Genomic DNA, 15522 nt, shown 5'->3' with positions numbered 1-15522 from the left:
AACGCTGGCCTTTTGGCTGAAGACTATCAGGAATGAACTGCAAGCATAATGATGCCCTCTGGTTTTTGTTGGCCATAAAGTTTGATATATTCGTTCGTCCAAAACAAATTTCAGCGAATTCTTCTACCTCCACTACGCAGACCAGCGGCTGCTTCTGAGATAGGGTGTAGGAAATGAATAATTGCGCAAGAAAAATATCAATTCATGCGTCTGAAACAATCGCTGTATAAACATGCTGGGATTCCACGGGATGAACACTAGCTTCCAAATGCCATCTCGAGTTCAGTCCGCTCTGTGGCAGTGAAAGATTTTTACTTAGTCTATGAACATATAGCCACACGTTACTGAAATAGCAGTGCCAAGAGTAATTCTGGTGCAAATTCATGCAACGGCTGCCTTTAATCATTTGTTGCTTATTTACAGAACTTCCTAATCTTGTAGGACGGTAATAACATTTAAAAATTGAGGTAATTCTGTAGGGTTTTGAAAATGCAACGTCTATGCAGCAGATTAATTTGAATCGATAAGTGATTGGAAGCGTGCATTCAATCCACTAGATGATATATAAAGTTCAACCGGGTTATTCAAGAACAGACCTACAACTATTTTTAGAAATGGGGGTCTTATTTCAAGAGAGTCGTGTTTGCCTGAGCAAATAGATGAATCATTTACTACACGATCACGTATACTGTACATAGAACTCTTATGACGCAAGTTTAATTCTGCTTTCGTTTGTAACCTGACACCAACCAACTGTTGAAACAAATTGAGATATGCAACAGCGATGTGCGAGCAGATTCTGTGCAGAAAAAAGCTGGTTGTGGAAAGAAAAACACCCCTACGCAGCGGGGTGGAATCTCCTATCGCGAGCTGCTTTTCTAATAAAGAATTAATCTGCTGAGAAGTGCATCATCTGAAAGGCCGGGGCATCAAAACGTTAACTGAAATCAAGTTTGCTGCGTATGGCAAGATAGTAACCCCACTGAGGTGCACCATTCACATTTGGTGAAACTGGAAAAATCGTTAGTTCAACAAACGCCCTGCAATTTTGATGATTCTCACTGCTTTTCATCAGTTGCTAGGATACAATTCACTGGTGCTGACGTGAATATATTGGCTTGTAAATATAATGCCAACTATGCTGTCGCTTCATGCGTAACCTACTACTCCCAGGGCTTTTCTTGCCGTAACATTGCGTGCAGTCTAACCGGAAATGTTTTGGGGAGAACCTCATAACATAAGTGATAAATCCTTCCAACCTGAAACTCCCAATCAGATCTTTCACCTCTAATGCTGTTCAAGAGTATCTTTGTCCCACACTGGCCAAACTATTTTTCAATATCACGGCGCTAATCGTAACATTCTAGCTCTAAATGAAACACTTCCTTATCGGTTGAATTCTAGAACTGAACAATATGGTAATGGCTTTGATAAGGCACGAACCCTTGATCTTCAAACATTTGGCATACTCACCAATTTCATCTGCAAAACGTCCTATTTGTGGAAATTAGTCAAAGGAGATATGCCCAAACTGAGTATCTTGGTTCATTTAAAAACGTGTGCTGTCAGCGACGAAATGAATACCAGGGTGGACGCTTTTTTGTGTTTTCTGGATTAGAAAGAAGCGTGTTTTGTGGCATAAATCAACCAAAATTTTGCTGTAACTACCGTCAGACAAGGCGACTTTGTTAACTTAATGCATCCACTCCTACAGTAATGCAAACCCGCCTGGAGACATGAAAGTATAATTTCATAACTGTTCATGTAGACACCCAAGCCCAAATACTCGCTTTTTGGAATGTTAGCTTCATGATGGGTTATGCCTACTTCGGCAAACATCGTGCTCAACCCTTCCCCTGCCTACGTTATCGAACTCCGGTAGAATCAATGATCTTTGCAAACCTTTTGGAACGCTTTATAGTATTTTTCATATTTTCCATCCGGGTGTATTAAGCAAAATTTTCACTATGAAGTTTATCCAGCAATACACATTGCGAAAGAAACGAAACATTTTTTGATACTAGGAATTGTTGTGTTCTGTTGATTTTACATTTTAGCATACCTTTCATGAATTTATCATGATATCATTCCACTCGATCTCAACGGCCCCGTGTACGAGGTTACAGTGAGGGCTAAGTTGTTGTATGGGTGCGAGACGTGGTCCCTGTGGGAGATAATGTGGGGCGTCTTCAGGTTTTTAGAAGAGTCGCTGGTGTAGAATGTCACCAACGGATTGGCAACGTGGTAATTAGAAACAACCCATCACGATTGACTGCGCTGGCTTGGACTTGCGCTATGCTTGCCGAAAAACTGCCTCCCGAGAGCGGTGCTGTTCTCTGTGCCTCCGCGAGATGGACAACGTATAAATTGGCAGAAAAGTGTGAAACGTTATAATGAGTTTGGTTGTCACCCCCAAACGCGCTTGGCAGGAGATTTTGCAAGAAATATTGGCTGATCGTTGTCAACGACTTTCGTGTTGTCTCCTTCTTTCTTTCTTGGAAATGCAGGCACCTCAAAATACCTGCGATAGGCCAGCATCCGGTCACCTCTCTCAACCACCGCTTTACTTTTTGTTATTCTAAGTTTTGAAATGTTGATGCTGTTTGGCAATGGAAGCTTGAGTAACAACATTGATCTGTGCAATGTCGACAACTTCATTCTTAGTGGTAGGCTTTGGCACACGCACAGCTTGCCTACGCAAGGAACATTGAATAATTTGATCTGTGTGTCCACGAAGGCAAATGTATCTTTTTTTCTAGCATGTGATCCCATCTTCTCAAATTTCCTAGGCATTCATTCCTGGCATAATGAGCTAAAATTATCAAAGTCACATGCTTAGTTCAACAGCCATGATGCCGGTCACTGAAGAGTACTTACTTCTCTATTTATAGCATAAGATTGTAGGTAAACATAACTAAATCGGGTACAAAACAAGCTTTCCTCACACTCTCGATCAAAGTACCCTACAACAAAAAGCGACTGTTGCCATTCTATTCATCTTGACTGAACTGTGACCGTTAACCAAACCTTGATCTCAACCAGTGTGTTGTCCAAGCAAATGGATTGTTCGTTACATTTTTAATATTCCACGCGTCCCTACAGTTTGTAGCAACTTTGTACTCACCATGACTTCAGCTGTTTTTGCTTAATGAAGTCTGGTTAGAGAGAACGTAGTTGATGACCATAGTGTATCAGTGAACCAAATGTTTAAACATCGAATATGCACTCATTTGCAAACTAATTTTGTTTTTTCGAGAGACTCACCTGGAACACAGCTGATTCTCTCTTTTCTGATGTTCTCAGGCCTTTTCTCACAGGGTAAAAAATCTAAACTTGCCAGAATATAAGGAACTAATCATTCCGATATGACCGTTCAGCAAACTTCAATGCAAAAACTAATGGCGGTTGCTTATTTCGGAATATTCAAAAAAGGAGATCATCTCAACTTCTTGGCACGCCTAACAATAGACATAAACCCGCTTATTTTCTTCCAGTTTGTAGACAAGTTTGGTCTTATTTTGGATATGTTCCGAATTACTGAACAGGACAGCCACATTGTCTAATTACTTAAATATTCCCATGGTTTGAAAAATAACAAACTGACGAACAATAATGTTTTTTTGGATCTCATTATTAGCTCAGTACATATCTAATGGTTGAAATGAGAGCAAAAAATGAAATACGCTGCGAAGATTGGTTAGGGAAATGCAAAGCGTGGACACACGAACGATTGGTTTTCTGCGCCCCCATGTGGCATCTGTGAGACAGTCAAGAGAGCTGTTGAGTGGCTTGGCCGGTTGATTCGTGCCACACGACCAAGGCAGCCTGTGTTTGTACGAAACGTCTTTGACAGCACAGTACTGGGCTTTGCAGACTTATAGAGACTGCCTTGTCTGAAGTCAAGCAACGCCGCTGAATAGATACTGGCGGTTTATTGCGTGGACACACGAACGATTGGTTTTCTGCGCCCCCATGTGGCATCTGTGAGACAGTCAAGAGAGCTGTTGAGTGGCTTGGCCGGTTGATTCGTGCCACACGACCAAGGCAGCCTGTGTTTGTACGAAACGTCTTTGACAGCACAGTACTGGGCTTTGCAGACTTATAGAGACTGCCTTGTCTGAAGTCAAGCAACGCCGCTGAATAGATACTGGCGGTTTATTTCGCACACGGTAAATAACTTGAAATGACTTATTGGGCATGACTACGTGTCCAGTGTCAATTTAATGGAACGCAATTGAGCTCCTGGTTGGACTGTTGAGGTTAACAGAATTCCGGTAAGAGAGATGCTCGCGTATTCTCTTAGGAAGTTGCCGCGTCGTGGGCCCAACATACTCCGCTGAACAACAGCAGGAGAAAAAACAAACAACCCAATTCTGGGTGAGGACTACCATCTTGTCTTTGAGGTCTGAGTTGAGCAAGGGATTGTTGTAGACCAAAACCGCAAAGTTCCAGCAGAACCGTGCTTTGTAGGGATTAAAACAGCGGCAATTGACTATGTCCGCCATCAGCTCGCCTTCGTACGTAAACTCATGTATATTGGCCTCTTTCCAACGGTCGTGATACAGAGATAAAATGGACTTGCTTCCAGTTCAGCTTAACTGGACTAGCTCAAATGTTACTCTCGTCCACAGTCACACAAATTTTGGGGTGACAAAAAGAAGTAGCCGAGATTGCTAACTACCGCACATAATCAAAACCATTTATTTTTTCAATTTCCCTCACCATCAGGCTGTTCGGGGTTTTTTGTCGGACGGATGGACAGGGCGGTCAGACATATTCTTGGTTATAAATCTCTCCGGGTAACGACTGGCTTAAGGCACGTTAGCAGTGTGCCGTAGTTCGGAGTCCAGTTTATTAGCAGAGCAAATACGTTTTGCTCGGTTCGTTAAAGTTTGAATCAGGGTTTGTTTCCGCCTCGGTCGCACAAAACTCAGGAAGTCTGTGTACTGTCCGGTCCATGTGGGCTTTTTGTAGACAGAACTCTGAAGTGAACCCGTGAAAAGTCTGACTAACTTAACGTTCAAGTAGTGGACAGCGTTGTCACTTTCAATTTTAAAAGTGAACTGAATAGCAGGATGTGCTTGGTTGAAGTTGGTCAGGAGAGCATCCATTTCGGAACGGCTTGTTACTACCGATAAAAGTGCGTGCGTCTAATTTTCCTTATTCAATCGACCAAGCTCCAGTTTGCCCACAAAAATGTCATCAACAAGGGGCCAAGAGGATAAATGGTTTTTTGTACCTGTCGGTACTTAATCAAGTGGCTGCTGATCTGTTCGCCGAGCTTGGCAATCGATTTGCAAACGTTTCGTCGCCATTCATGGAGACATCCTCAGTGCGCTAACGGTGGGTTGTGCCTCTCTTCGTGCCTGCGTTTATTCAGTTTACAAAGGTCGGCATTTCCAATGTAACCTGACTGGCTATTGATAATCGTCGTACTTGAATTTTGGACGATGCGATCATAATGTGTTGTGGTTTGCAATTCTTGCGGGCTAAAATTTCCGTCCAATATTTTCTGTTCTGGTAGGTTCATTTGTGATGGTTAGTGCGTCGTGGTCATCTTCTCGTCTGTTTTATTGGTTGACGGTGTACCTCCTATTTTAGTAGTTTGTAGTTCTATTGATTCATTCTTTGGATCCTTGTTCGGCTCGGTGTCTTATGGTTTTGGATTTCTTTTCTCCTCAGAGGTTGCTATACAGGATCGAGCTCATTGTATCTGTTTACCGCTCTATCAGTGCCACGTCTCAATGAACTCGCGTTCATTTTTTGTACTAACAACCGAGCTATTAATATTCCAACAAATTATTACACCCATAGTTGAAAGGAGCCTGCGTCACGCTATTTTCTAACTACAGAGTAAATTACATTTGAGTGATAGAGAATAACGTCTTCGCTCTTGTATTTTTTCAACCTCCACAAACATTTGCGAGATCCTCCCCTGCCGTTTTAACGGTGCATTATATAACAATGATGCAAATGACGGATTAGCCATAAAACCCTCGATTGCAGAGACTATTCTGTCATGCTCTACTTCTGACTTGGTTGGACATTCTGATGAAGGTCGCTGAAAGATCCTACTGATACTGCCCATGATACTGATACTGCCCTCAGTCATACTTCAAGTAAGCCTATTCACCCATCCTGATTTTGTGAATGAGTCTTATCTACGTAGTCTGAAGCGCGTAAACCTTGCATGAGTCCTCATTTGTCAAAGATCTCATTCAGCGAGACGAGAACTCCACTTTCGGATCTCCTAGTGTATAGATGACAAGACATGCATAGTTGGATGCTAATAAATAAAGATATGATTGGTGGCGTGGTCACACCACAAACTTTTACTAAACCGAGACATTATATACGGGTAACAGAAAGTTGTCCAAACAGACAGTTATTATGAACTGCTGCCTCAAGCCTGCCTTTCACCCGAAGTCTAAATGACCGGAGAACTCGAGGCAATCACCCTGGTGGGCGCACGGCTGTCTTCTTTGTGTGGGACCAACTGAAGTCAGAGTTTAAGCTTCGGGTTACCTAAAAGGACAAACCCGGAGTACAACACTGCTTTCATGCCCGATAGTACAACTGAATTTTATTTTACATGGACACATTTTAAGAGAATTTACAGTAAACCGGCAAAAGCAAATGCTAAAACGCTTTCCTCAACTACCGGTATTTTGGAATAAAGGGTATTTAAGTCCAAATGTTTGTTCATGTCAAATGGTGCTTCGTAAACCATCTAAAGCTCTTTTACTCTCAAATTACATAAAATGAATGCCGCGTGTTCAAGTTGAAGCCGAAAATCAGCAATCCAACCGAGATCATGACGGTGATTAGCCTGTTTTACAAATTTTATCGCTGGATATTAACACTGATGAGGGCGGCTAGTACGGAGAGGATGACTGTAATAGTGATGGGAATAGCGGTGTTTATGGTGACTTCACTGACAAACTGATGACCACAAAGGTAGTGATGTTGATCCAAACTTGGTTGTGACTCTGATACCCCGATGACCAGTTTGTGTAATAAAGATGGTCAGTTTGACGGAGATGACCTAAATGATCTTGATCATGCGAAAAACGACAACGACGCCAATGGTGCAGACCCCTAATATTCACACGGAATTTGATGATCTTACTCATGATAAGGACACTGATGATAATGAATTACTGATAAGTATGACCCATACCAAAAGAGATGCAGTCATGTGTAATGATGCCAGACTTGCTAAGAAGCCTCAACCAATCAAATCGAACATAACCCCCCAGCGCTCAAGTACGTTTAAGCATCAAAGAGCGCTCCTGTCCCAAATTTTACCGCATCACAATAGAATAATAAGGCCTACATGTGTCAGTCTAATTACACTCGAGTAAACTGCCAGATAAAGGATACAACTGACTCGTTTCGTTCGTTTTACTTTGTTTCCTCTGAAAGATGCTTCATTAATCGGGAAGTAGACTGGGCTGGCAACTCTGTCCGTCTTAGAGACTACATACATATTTTCAGGGATCTTTTTGTTTTAAACGAGGCCGGTGTGCTTTTCCCTCATCCTCTCGCTTTTATTCTCTTTTTGGTGCTCATTGTTGCATTTATTCTCCGTCTCAGCTTTGGCCAATTTTTGTGACCTTTACGATCAAGCCGCCTACACAAAGTAGAGCGAATCACATAATAATTGGCTGGCAAACTCCACGATCCGCACGTGATATTAGTCTCAGTTTTCTTTTAACTTGTGTTTTTGCAAACAAACAATACAAAATAAATGCCCGAAAGATTCATGTTACAAAGTGGTGTGTAACAAAGATGTATCCCGTATTGTAGTAATCGGGTGAAATCGCCGAAACATAGGGGTGCAAAGGTGATCCTTTTTAGAAGGTTTTCCTTTTAGTTTTTCTATAGCGACCCACAAAACACTGTGGAAAGCTTATAAAAGTTCGATGCCAATAACTTTCGTGGAATACATTAAAGTGGTCTTAGGCCGGTTGTGTTGCGCAGGTCAGTGATTCATCCACGGGGGTTACCAAAGTTAGTTCCCTGCCTCCAGTTTTAGATGTTAAAAAATGTACGGTTATTATTCCCTTGTATGACAAATAAAATCATTAACCTAACCGTTAATCTAATATATACACACCTGTCATCATTACTCATCAAAATAACATATTTGTGCACCGGAACCCATGTGTGCATCACGTGGGCGGGCACCACTCTGGTGCGCAGACCTACGCATGGGGAACAAAATTTGACTTTGATTGGTTACCTTTAACACCTGGAAACCATATAAGAGTACAGCCTCATTGGCAAGGCCGCAGTGTGCTATAATCACCCCCAGGAATTCTCAATGATTCTACCGGCTTTTTTAATAGTGATCTGCGTGGCTTCAAGTCAGTTCGAGCAAAGTTTAGTAACTTGCATCATACCAACAAGCAAAGTTTAGTAACTTGCATGATGCCAACAAATACCTGATCCTAACAATTTTCAATAATAATCCTTTCAGGAGTTATCGGGGACCCTTTTACATGCTACGAATGCCAAAACTGTTCACTTCCAATCAAGGAAGGCACAAAAGTCTCTGGGAAGACTTGCCAAGCATGCCAGGTAACTGCACACTAGGATTTCCTTCAAGCTTGTTTCGCCATGACACACTTTTGGGCCTGAGGGGTTAATAGGGATAGAAATTCTCCCGTGATATGTCACACCTAAATTTCGATAAATCTTTTACTTTTGGCCCTGTCTGTTGTTACTATACTCCATCCGCATAATGGTGTAAGAGAGACTTACTGCACAATATATATTTTCTGCACATTTCTACGAAGTACTGGGCGAACTTATATGTATCTACAAGTATATATTGCTCACTGATTCACTACCTAGACTTCAATTGTCCTAACAACTTTGTGCACATTAATTTCAGATCCAGTTTAAATTGACGGAAAGTGGGAAAGCCACTAATGTTAATGCGGCCTGCAAAACATCTCCCCAGAATTGTGAACCATCGTACAAGGCAAGCGGAACTAGTGCAGATGTTGTTGCGTGTTGTACCAGTTCTAACTGCAACTCAATGCCCGGTACCGGGTTGAAAACTTTACCAGGCCGTGTCTCCTTCTTACCCCCCGTGGTTCTTCTTTTGTATTCCTATTCCAACTATTTTGATAACCAGTAACCGTATTTATTTACACATCATGAACCATACTTAATTTCTATCATTACATTTTTAAGTCTCTAATTTACTTAAACTGGATTGCTATTGTGCTGTTTGCTTCAAAATAAAAAGGTATATCCCACACATTTGTTCTGTCCGATATATAATCCACTCGGCGAAAAAAGTTCCAGTCCACCTGCGAGCCCGTTTAAAATTTCTCGCTTGATTGGTGACACCTACGGCACAACCGTTTTCTTCGCCATTAGATTTAATACATCGCGCATTACCCATATGTTTGTTCCTTATCGTCCTTTACACTGTTCTTCACGGCCGTTCTCAAGCCTAAAGTGAAAGTACCTTTATATGATTTTACTTCGGGTCCACCAAGAAGTGCTGCTCAACGTGCTGGTGGAAGATTCTGGTGAACTCTTTGCATCCAGCGAATTTTATGCTCAGGTTTGCTCATGGTCTGATAAATGGCTTGATATTGTCCCAGGCTTTGATGAGCACAGCCGTTCTGTTGGGATACTTTCATCTGTATCAGTCTGCCCCGAAGAACGAGAATGTAAAACCGAAAGCGTTTTACAATTTTTCTAGAACCATAATAAACTAGACTAACCCTTGAGGGGTTCGAGAAATGAAAGTCTGTTCTGTGGTAAAGCGAATTCGAGCGTTGACTGTGCAGTTATAAATCTATTGTCGACAGGTTACGTTCAAGTATATAGTTGCTGACGTTTGGCCGTTTGCTAGAACTAATCTGGTAAGTCTGTGGTCGTCAACCGTCAAACGAAGTTCAGCTGACGCTGCTTCTTCCATTAAATTACAAAACAGTTTGGTCATCATTGTAGTCCAACACACCATCACTTTAAGTTGTGGTTAACTTGCGGTTGGCTGCAGTAACAAGTTAAAATAAAAATTCCACCAGCTGGGTTGCAGTTCATGATTCAGTACAAGAATCCTCTTTGTTCAAATGCGGAATAATCTACCCTGTTCACCGTCACCTGAACAACGAAATCTTGGGGTAAATGGACTATGGGTACGATGACGGACGTATCTTTAATGCATCTGGGCATATTGTGAACTCGGAAACGGCAGTAGCACTGGGAGGTTAGTCTACTAAAACAATAAACCATCAACCTTAACCATATCCTTCTTGAGCATTTTGACTCTCCGCGAGAGACTGTCCTGAGAGATTTCGGATTGTGTGAAAAGCTGAGGATAAAATTCAAAAGCTACTATCTATTGGCCACGAAGAAACCCCAACAGTGTATTACCGAATCAACAGACGAGGTTCCAATAACCTGTGTGATCTCCTCAAAGTTTTAGATTTCCTAAATTTGGGGTGCAGCGATGTAGGAATCCTGGTTTAGGGTAGGTGTGGTGTATCCCTGGGATGTGGGCTATCAGAGGCGCACTAGACGCTTTTCTGAGCATGGCAACAGAGGTACGCCAACATCTCACCTGAACACAGACAATGAAAATTTGCACAAAAGCAGCACAGAAAACTGCTGACCTGGAATTTTGAAACTTCTAAAAACACACCGATAACAACACTCTAGTTTGGAGCGCACTTGACAAGAAACTAAAAGAACGTTGACTGGAATTGTTCCAGATTGCAAGGATATGTCTGCTTTTATAAGCCATCGAGCATCACTGGGACCTCTTGCCATATTTGCCATATTGAATCTCTGCATTCGACAAATCCAATAAGCAAGAACAGGCTACTACTGGCCTCTCCGTTGCATATGCTCTTCTTCCACGCTTATGACTCGTCGCCAGAGAACGCTGGACGTTATTCTACAAGCCCAGATGCAGGTCCTCCGGTGGCCTCTAATGACTGCACTGCGGAAAAAGCTCAGAAAGTGGGTTCCGTTTCATGAGGTCTAAACCTGTCTTATGTGGCTGTGTTCAGCCTCCCCACAAACAGGATTTACGACCAAACTGACGTTCCTTCGATTTCATACTTTTCCCTGCGGTTGCTGCCCCCGTTAGTCCAGAATTTACTCCGGCTAGTTCTACTGCCGTTGACAATTTTTCAATGTCCTAGCCAAAAGGTCCCACTCTGAATAGTTGCCCTCCATACGGTTCATCTGGAAGCGTGAGTAATTGACAAAAGAGCCAACAGTTGCTTTCTCTTCGGCGTACCTGCAGGCGCACTACGTTATCTGCAGACAAACGAGGTACAGAAATGTCGCATTTACTCCACGTAACAACCGTGTCGTACAATAGGGGGGATCAGAAAGCATAAATCAAAACTTAAAATGAAAGTGAACTCTCGAATAACCCACTTGTTATTGTTGTCAGAACATAGAATGCGGGTTCTTCAATTAACCGTCATCTGAAGAAGCCAGACCACTGCTGATCCCAGTGTCATTATGGATGCTATCAAGATCAGGAAAATATACGTAAACTGAGTTGCCTTGCAGTTGATTTTCATAAACTGGTTTAATAATTTCCTCAGCTCAACAGTCTTCCTTTTTCCAGCTAGTTTCATTTTCCTTTGGAATCACTGAATGTCATGTAAATTAAGAGGTTTTTTTCCCCTTCGTTTATAAGTACGTAGCCGAAGTCGCAGCTTTTGTTGGGACAGGACAAGAAAGGCTATTCACGGATTTTATTTACAAGAAAATGCTGTTCTTTCCTTACGGCCTTTTCCTGTTGACAAAAATAAAATTTGAGGCAGAAAAAGTAGCCAGAGCAGTTCAAAATGCCGTCAAAGTAGCATTATTTGCCTTCCAATATGCTCTTTCCAAAAACAGCTTTTATCAAAATGCCGTTAGCATTATTTGCCTTCCAATATGCTCTTTCCAAAAACAGCTTTTATCAAGTCTTGGTGCAATAATTTCGGTTGGTCGCATCAAAATTTGAAGCACTGAGGAACACGTTGGTTCATTTTAAAGCCAATGATTAGTGTGCATGCTTGGCAACTGTTCACTGAATTTCGGAGATACAACGCCCATGCATCCACTACCACGTCGTCAATGCACATCAGAATAACCATGGATCAGCTGCTGAATATGACCGTACTCAAGTGATTTTACTTGGACTGTAATCCTCGAACTACATTAGGTGACTTCAAAGTACGTTGTTCAATCTTGCAACTTCAATTCGTATGATGGTTGTCGTTTCGCTTGGTGCCAAATTTGTGACCGGGTGGTGCATCTGTCTGTATTACTTGATTGAAGCATACAATATGTATCGCGTCATCTGTTTACTCAGACAGTTCCTTCATCTTTCTGATATGAGATCCTGTGGGCTCGTGTTTCCTTCTGGTGTGTGTTTGTCTCAACAAATTTTAGAACCTCATGATTTTTTTCTGTGCTCCGCACCATACAGCTGTTCATTAAACCGTATTACTCACTCGACAAACCCGCGTGGAATCACGTCATAACCATCGAAGATGTAGGTGCTGCGTTAACATTTCGTGTAAGACTTCAACAGCCCATGTGAAGTGGCCATTTCTGCTAGAAATTTCTACATATAGCAAACGGCCTTCTCCTAACCACAGGATTGCACGAGCCTAGCCACGCTACCTACATTTGTTGACGCTGATGTCTTCGCGGTGTAGCTGATGGACTGTCTTTTATGAAAAGGAATGAACTGCTACACGGGTGTAGAATATCCTATAAGTTTGTCAGTTTGACTGAACGGGAAACTACCGCCAAACAGTTCGAACAAATAGAGAAAATGAACTGAAGCTTATTCCTGATGAATTTTTAAACCGTCTAGGTAAAAAGCGTTTGCTGAGCTTTTGAGCTGATAATAGGGAGAAAGTTTTATGAAAGGTACTAGAACATTCTATTCAGTGCTGCTTTCGTTTCTGTGAAAGTCGTCTCCGTTTTATGGTAACTAGAAAAAACAACCTTAGCGAAGGTACCCTAAGTAAAGCTGAAACGAATCCATAATTCAGCCTTGCTTTGGATGAAGGAATCATGATATGATGTTGAGGTTGTTCCAGGGTTTTTCATAAAGGAAACTACTCACAAGGTTGCTGAATTCCCCTCGACAGCCCACGACCGGTTTCGCCCTTCTTGGGGCTTATCAGGTAGGTGCAGTCCCCGAGTTTCCATCAACCTTATATTCTGCTTGATCTAAAATTAGACTGTTTTCGTGAAATACACTCATTTGCAAATTAATTTCGTTTTCACGAGAGACTCAACTGAAAATCTCGTTCATGATATTCTCCGAATAAATGTGTTGCACACAGGCTGCCTCATGTTTTAGTTGGCACGATATTCGAAGAATACCATAAACGAGAGGTTTAGTTGAGTCACACTTGGTTTTTTCTTGTATTAGTTTGGAGTACGGTTGGTGTGGAACTTCCCGATGACGGCTTACTTGTTACGTGGAATCTGATATTTTGTTTGAGAATCGACTTTCTTTTGAAGCGGATTTATAGAGCGATAAGTCTACGGTTCAAGTCACGGAGACTGATGGCCGAGGCGGTAGAAATGGCCAAGCATCTCACTTTTAACATTCTGATATCGAGCAAATTTTCAGAAGCTTTGGAGATGTTTGGAATATCTGTCTGTGACCTGTCCCTATGCAGCTAACCAGATCACCATCTAATCGGCCTTAGTTCAAAATAAATTTTGTGCCAGCCCTGAGACATTCAATCTGCATCAAAAAATTGTTGGAAAATAAATGCAGTACTACTCATATCACTGTATTTCATTGTTCCCTTTTTCTGAGCTTCATAAGTTTCGTGAGCTACGGGGTTGAAAGGAAAAAAGTCATCAAGCAAACCAGTCGATTCGTTGAATCTCTTATTTTCTTGACGATATGAATGTACCCTACCAAGTTGCACCATATGAGCCACCAATTACATCCTGAGTTCATTATCTTGCCTTCTTGACACGCAACCCCCAGCGTCCGCATTTTCCTGCATAATGAACTATCATGGTTTACACGTAATATTGAAAATTTAACGCGGTCTGGACACTAATTTTGGCGCCCAATGGTATATCCTTTACCGAGTTTCCAGGTGATCCCACCGGATTATTTATATTTTTCTTTCGGATAATCGCACCGTAAAAAAAATGCAACACAAGAGTCACCCAACACATTTCCGATTCATTAAAAAATGCAAGTGAATGGTTCTATCAACCACACTCTTGCAGGCTCTGGAAGGGATTACAAACAGGCTGCTCACATCCACCTGTAGTAAGACTGATAGGGTAGACTTTGACACTTGCAGCGTAAAGCACAACCTATTTTACTGACCTAGTTTAATCACAAGCGGCTCTGAACTAGCATACCATGCTATAGGAACGTGTGTGGTTCAGACAGGCGCTGGAAAGAACTTATATTCATTCAATTGGAAAAGGTCTAGAACCGATTAAGAAGTCATCGTTCCAGAAGAGCTTTATAAACAATCGGTGATAAACAATCAGTAGCCCAAATAAAAACTACCGATTGTTTATCAAGCTCTTCTGAAACTTACATTCATGTCATCTCATTATCGGAAATATCCGCGTCAGAATACTACACACTCTTTTAAAATGATTCACCCTTCTAACAAAAAGAGCTGAACGCACAACGCTGGAGATCATTTCGAGAATGGGGCCTTCAAACGCTAGAATCTAATGGTCCTCAGTGTATCGCAAACCGTAAATGTTTGTGTATTACCCGATCCTTGAACCCCAAAAACACACTCCAGCACTGTGGAGAGGCGTAATTTAGAATATGAAAGATCAGTTTCCACGGTTGGCGTACCACCGAACTATGTGTTGGGAAACCACCAAGCAAAGAGTGTTTACGAAAATCTCAATGTCCCTCGAATGGAGGAGTTTCATCTTCAGGCGGAGAAGGAAAAGCGTAAGATTCTAACTACTGAGAAGCTGATAGTAAGCTGTTCAGAAATGAAATGTCACTGTTCCTGCGTTCAGTCACTCAAGAGACACACTTGGTTTTGTGTATGAGTGCTGACTACCTGTATTTAATTGGCGTCCAAATTCAAGTTCGTCACTTTGTGACTGATAATTTTGATGTTCCATCAATCAGTTCAACCCACCAGATGAACCGGATAGACTTTCTTGTCTTAGGCCTGCGCTGTTGAGGCTTGGGACGTTACAAGACCAGTGTTTTTCCGGTTCTATCTTTTCCACGCAGTCAGCCATCCGATTGGAAGTAGGTCACTCAATTGTCGTGGGGAAGTATGGTTACAGATTGTTTGACGTAAAAAATGCTAAAAGAATTATTGCCCAGGTTAACTGTGGAATCAGGTAACCACTGTTCCAAACAAACTGAAAGTCCCCATACATATTTTATTGTTAATCACATGACACTAGCTCACGTCAGTCACTTTGTGGCTGCATTATTGAAGAAGCGATTAAGGTACATGTGTCACGGTAGGAGCTATTAACGCCAAATTCTATCTATAACCTGAGAGATGA

Source organism: Opisthorchis viverrini (genome assembly GCF_000715545.1).
Source record: "Opisthorchis viverrini unplaced genomic scaffold opera_v5_590, whole genome shotgun sequence".
Lineage (NCBI taxonomy): Eukaryota > Metazoa > Platyhelminthes > Trematoda > Opisthorchiida > Opisthorchiidae > Opisthorchis > Opisthorchis viverrini.
The sequence above is the reverse complement of the archived record's forward strand: the minus strand, read 5'-3'. Positions refer to the sequence as shown.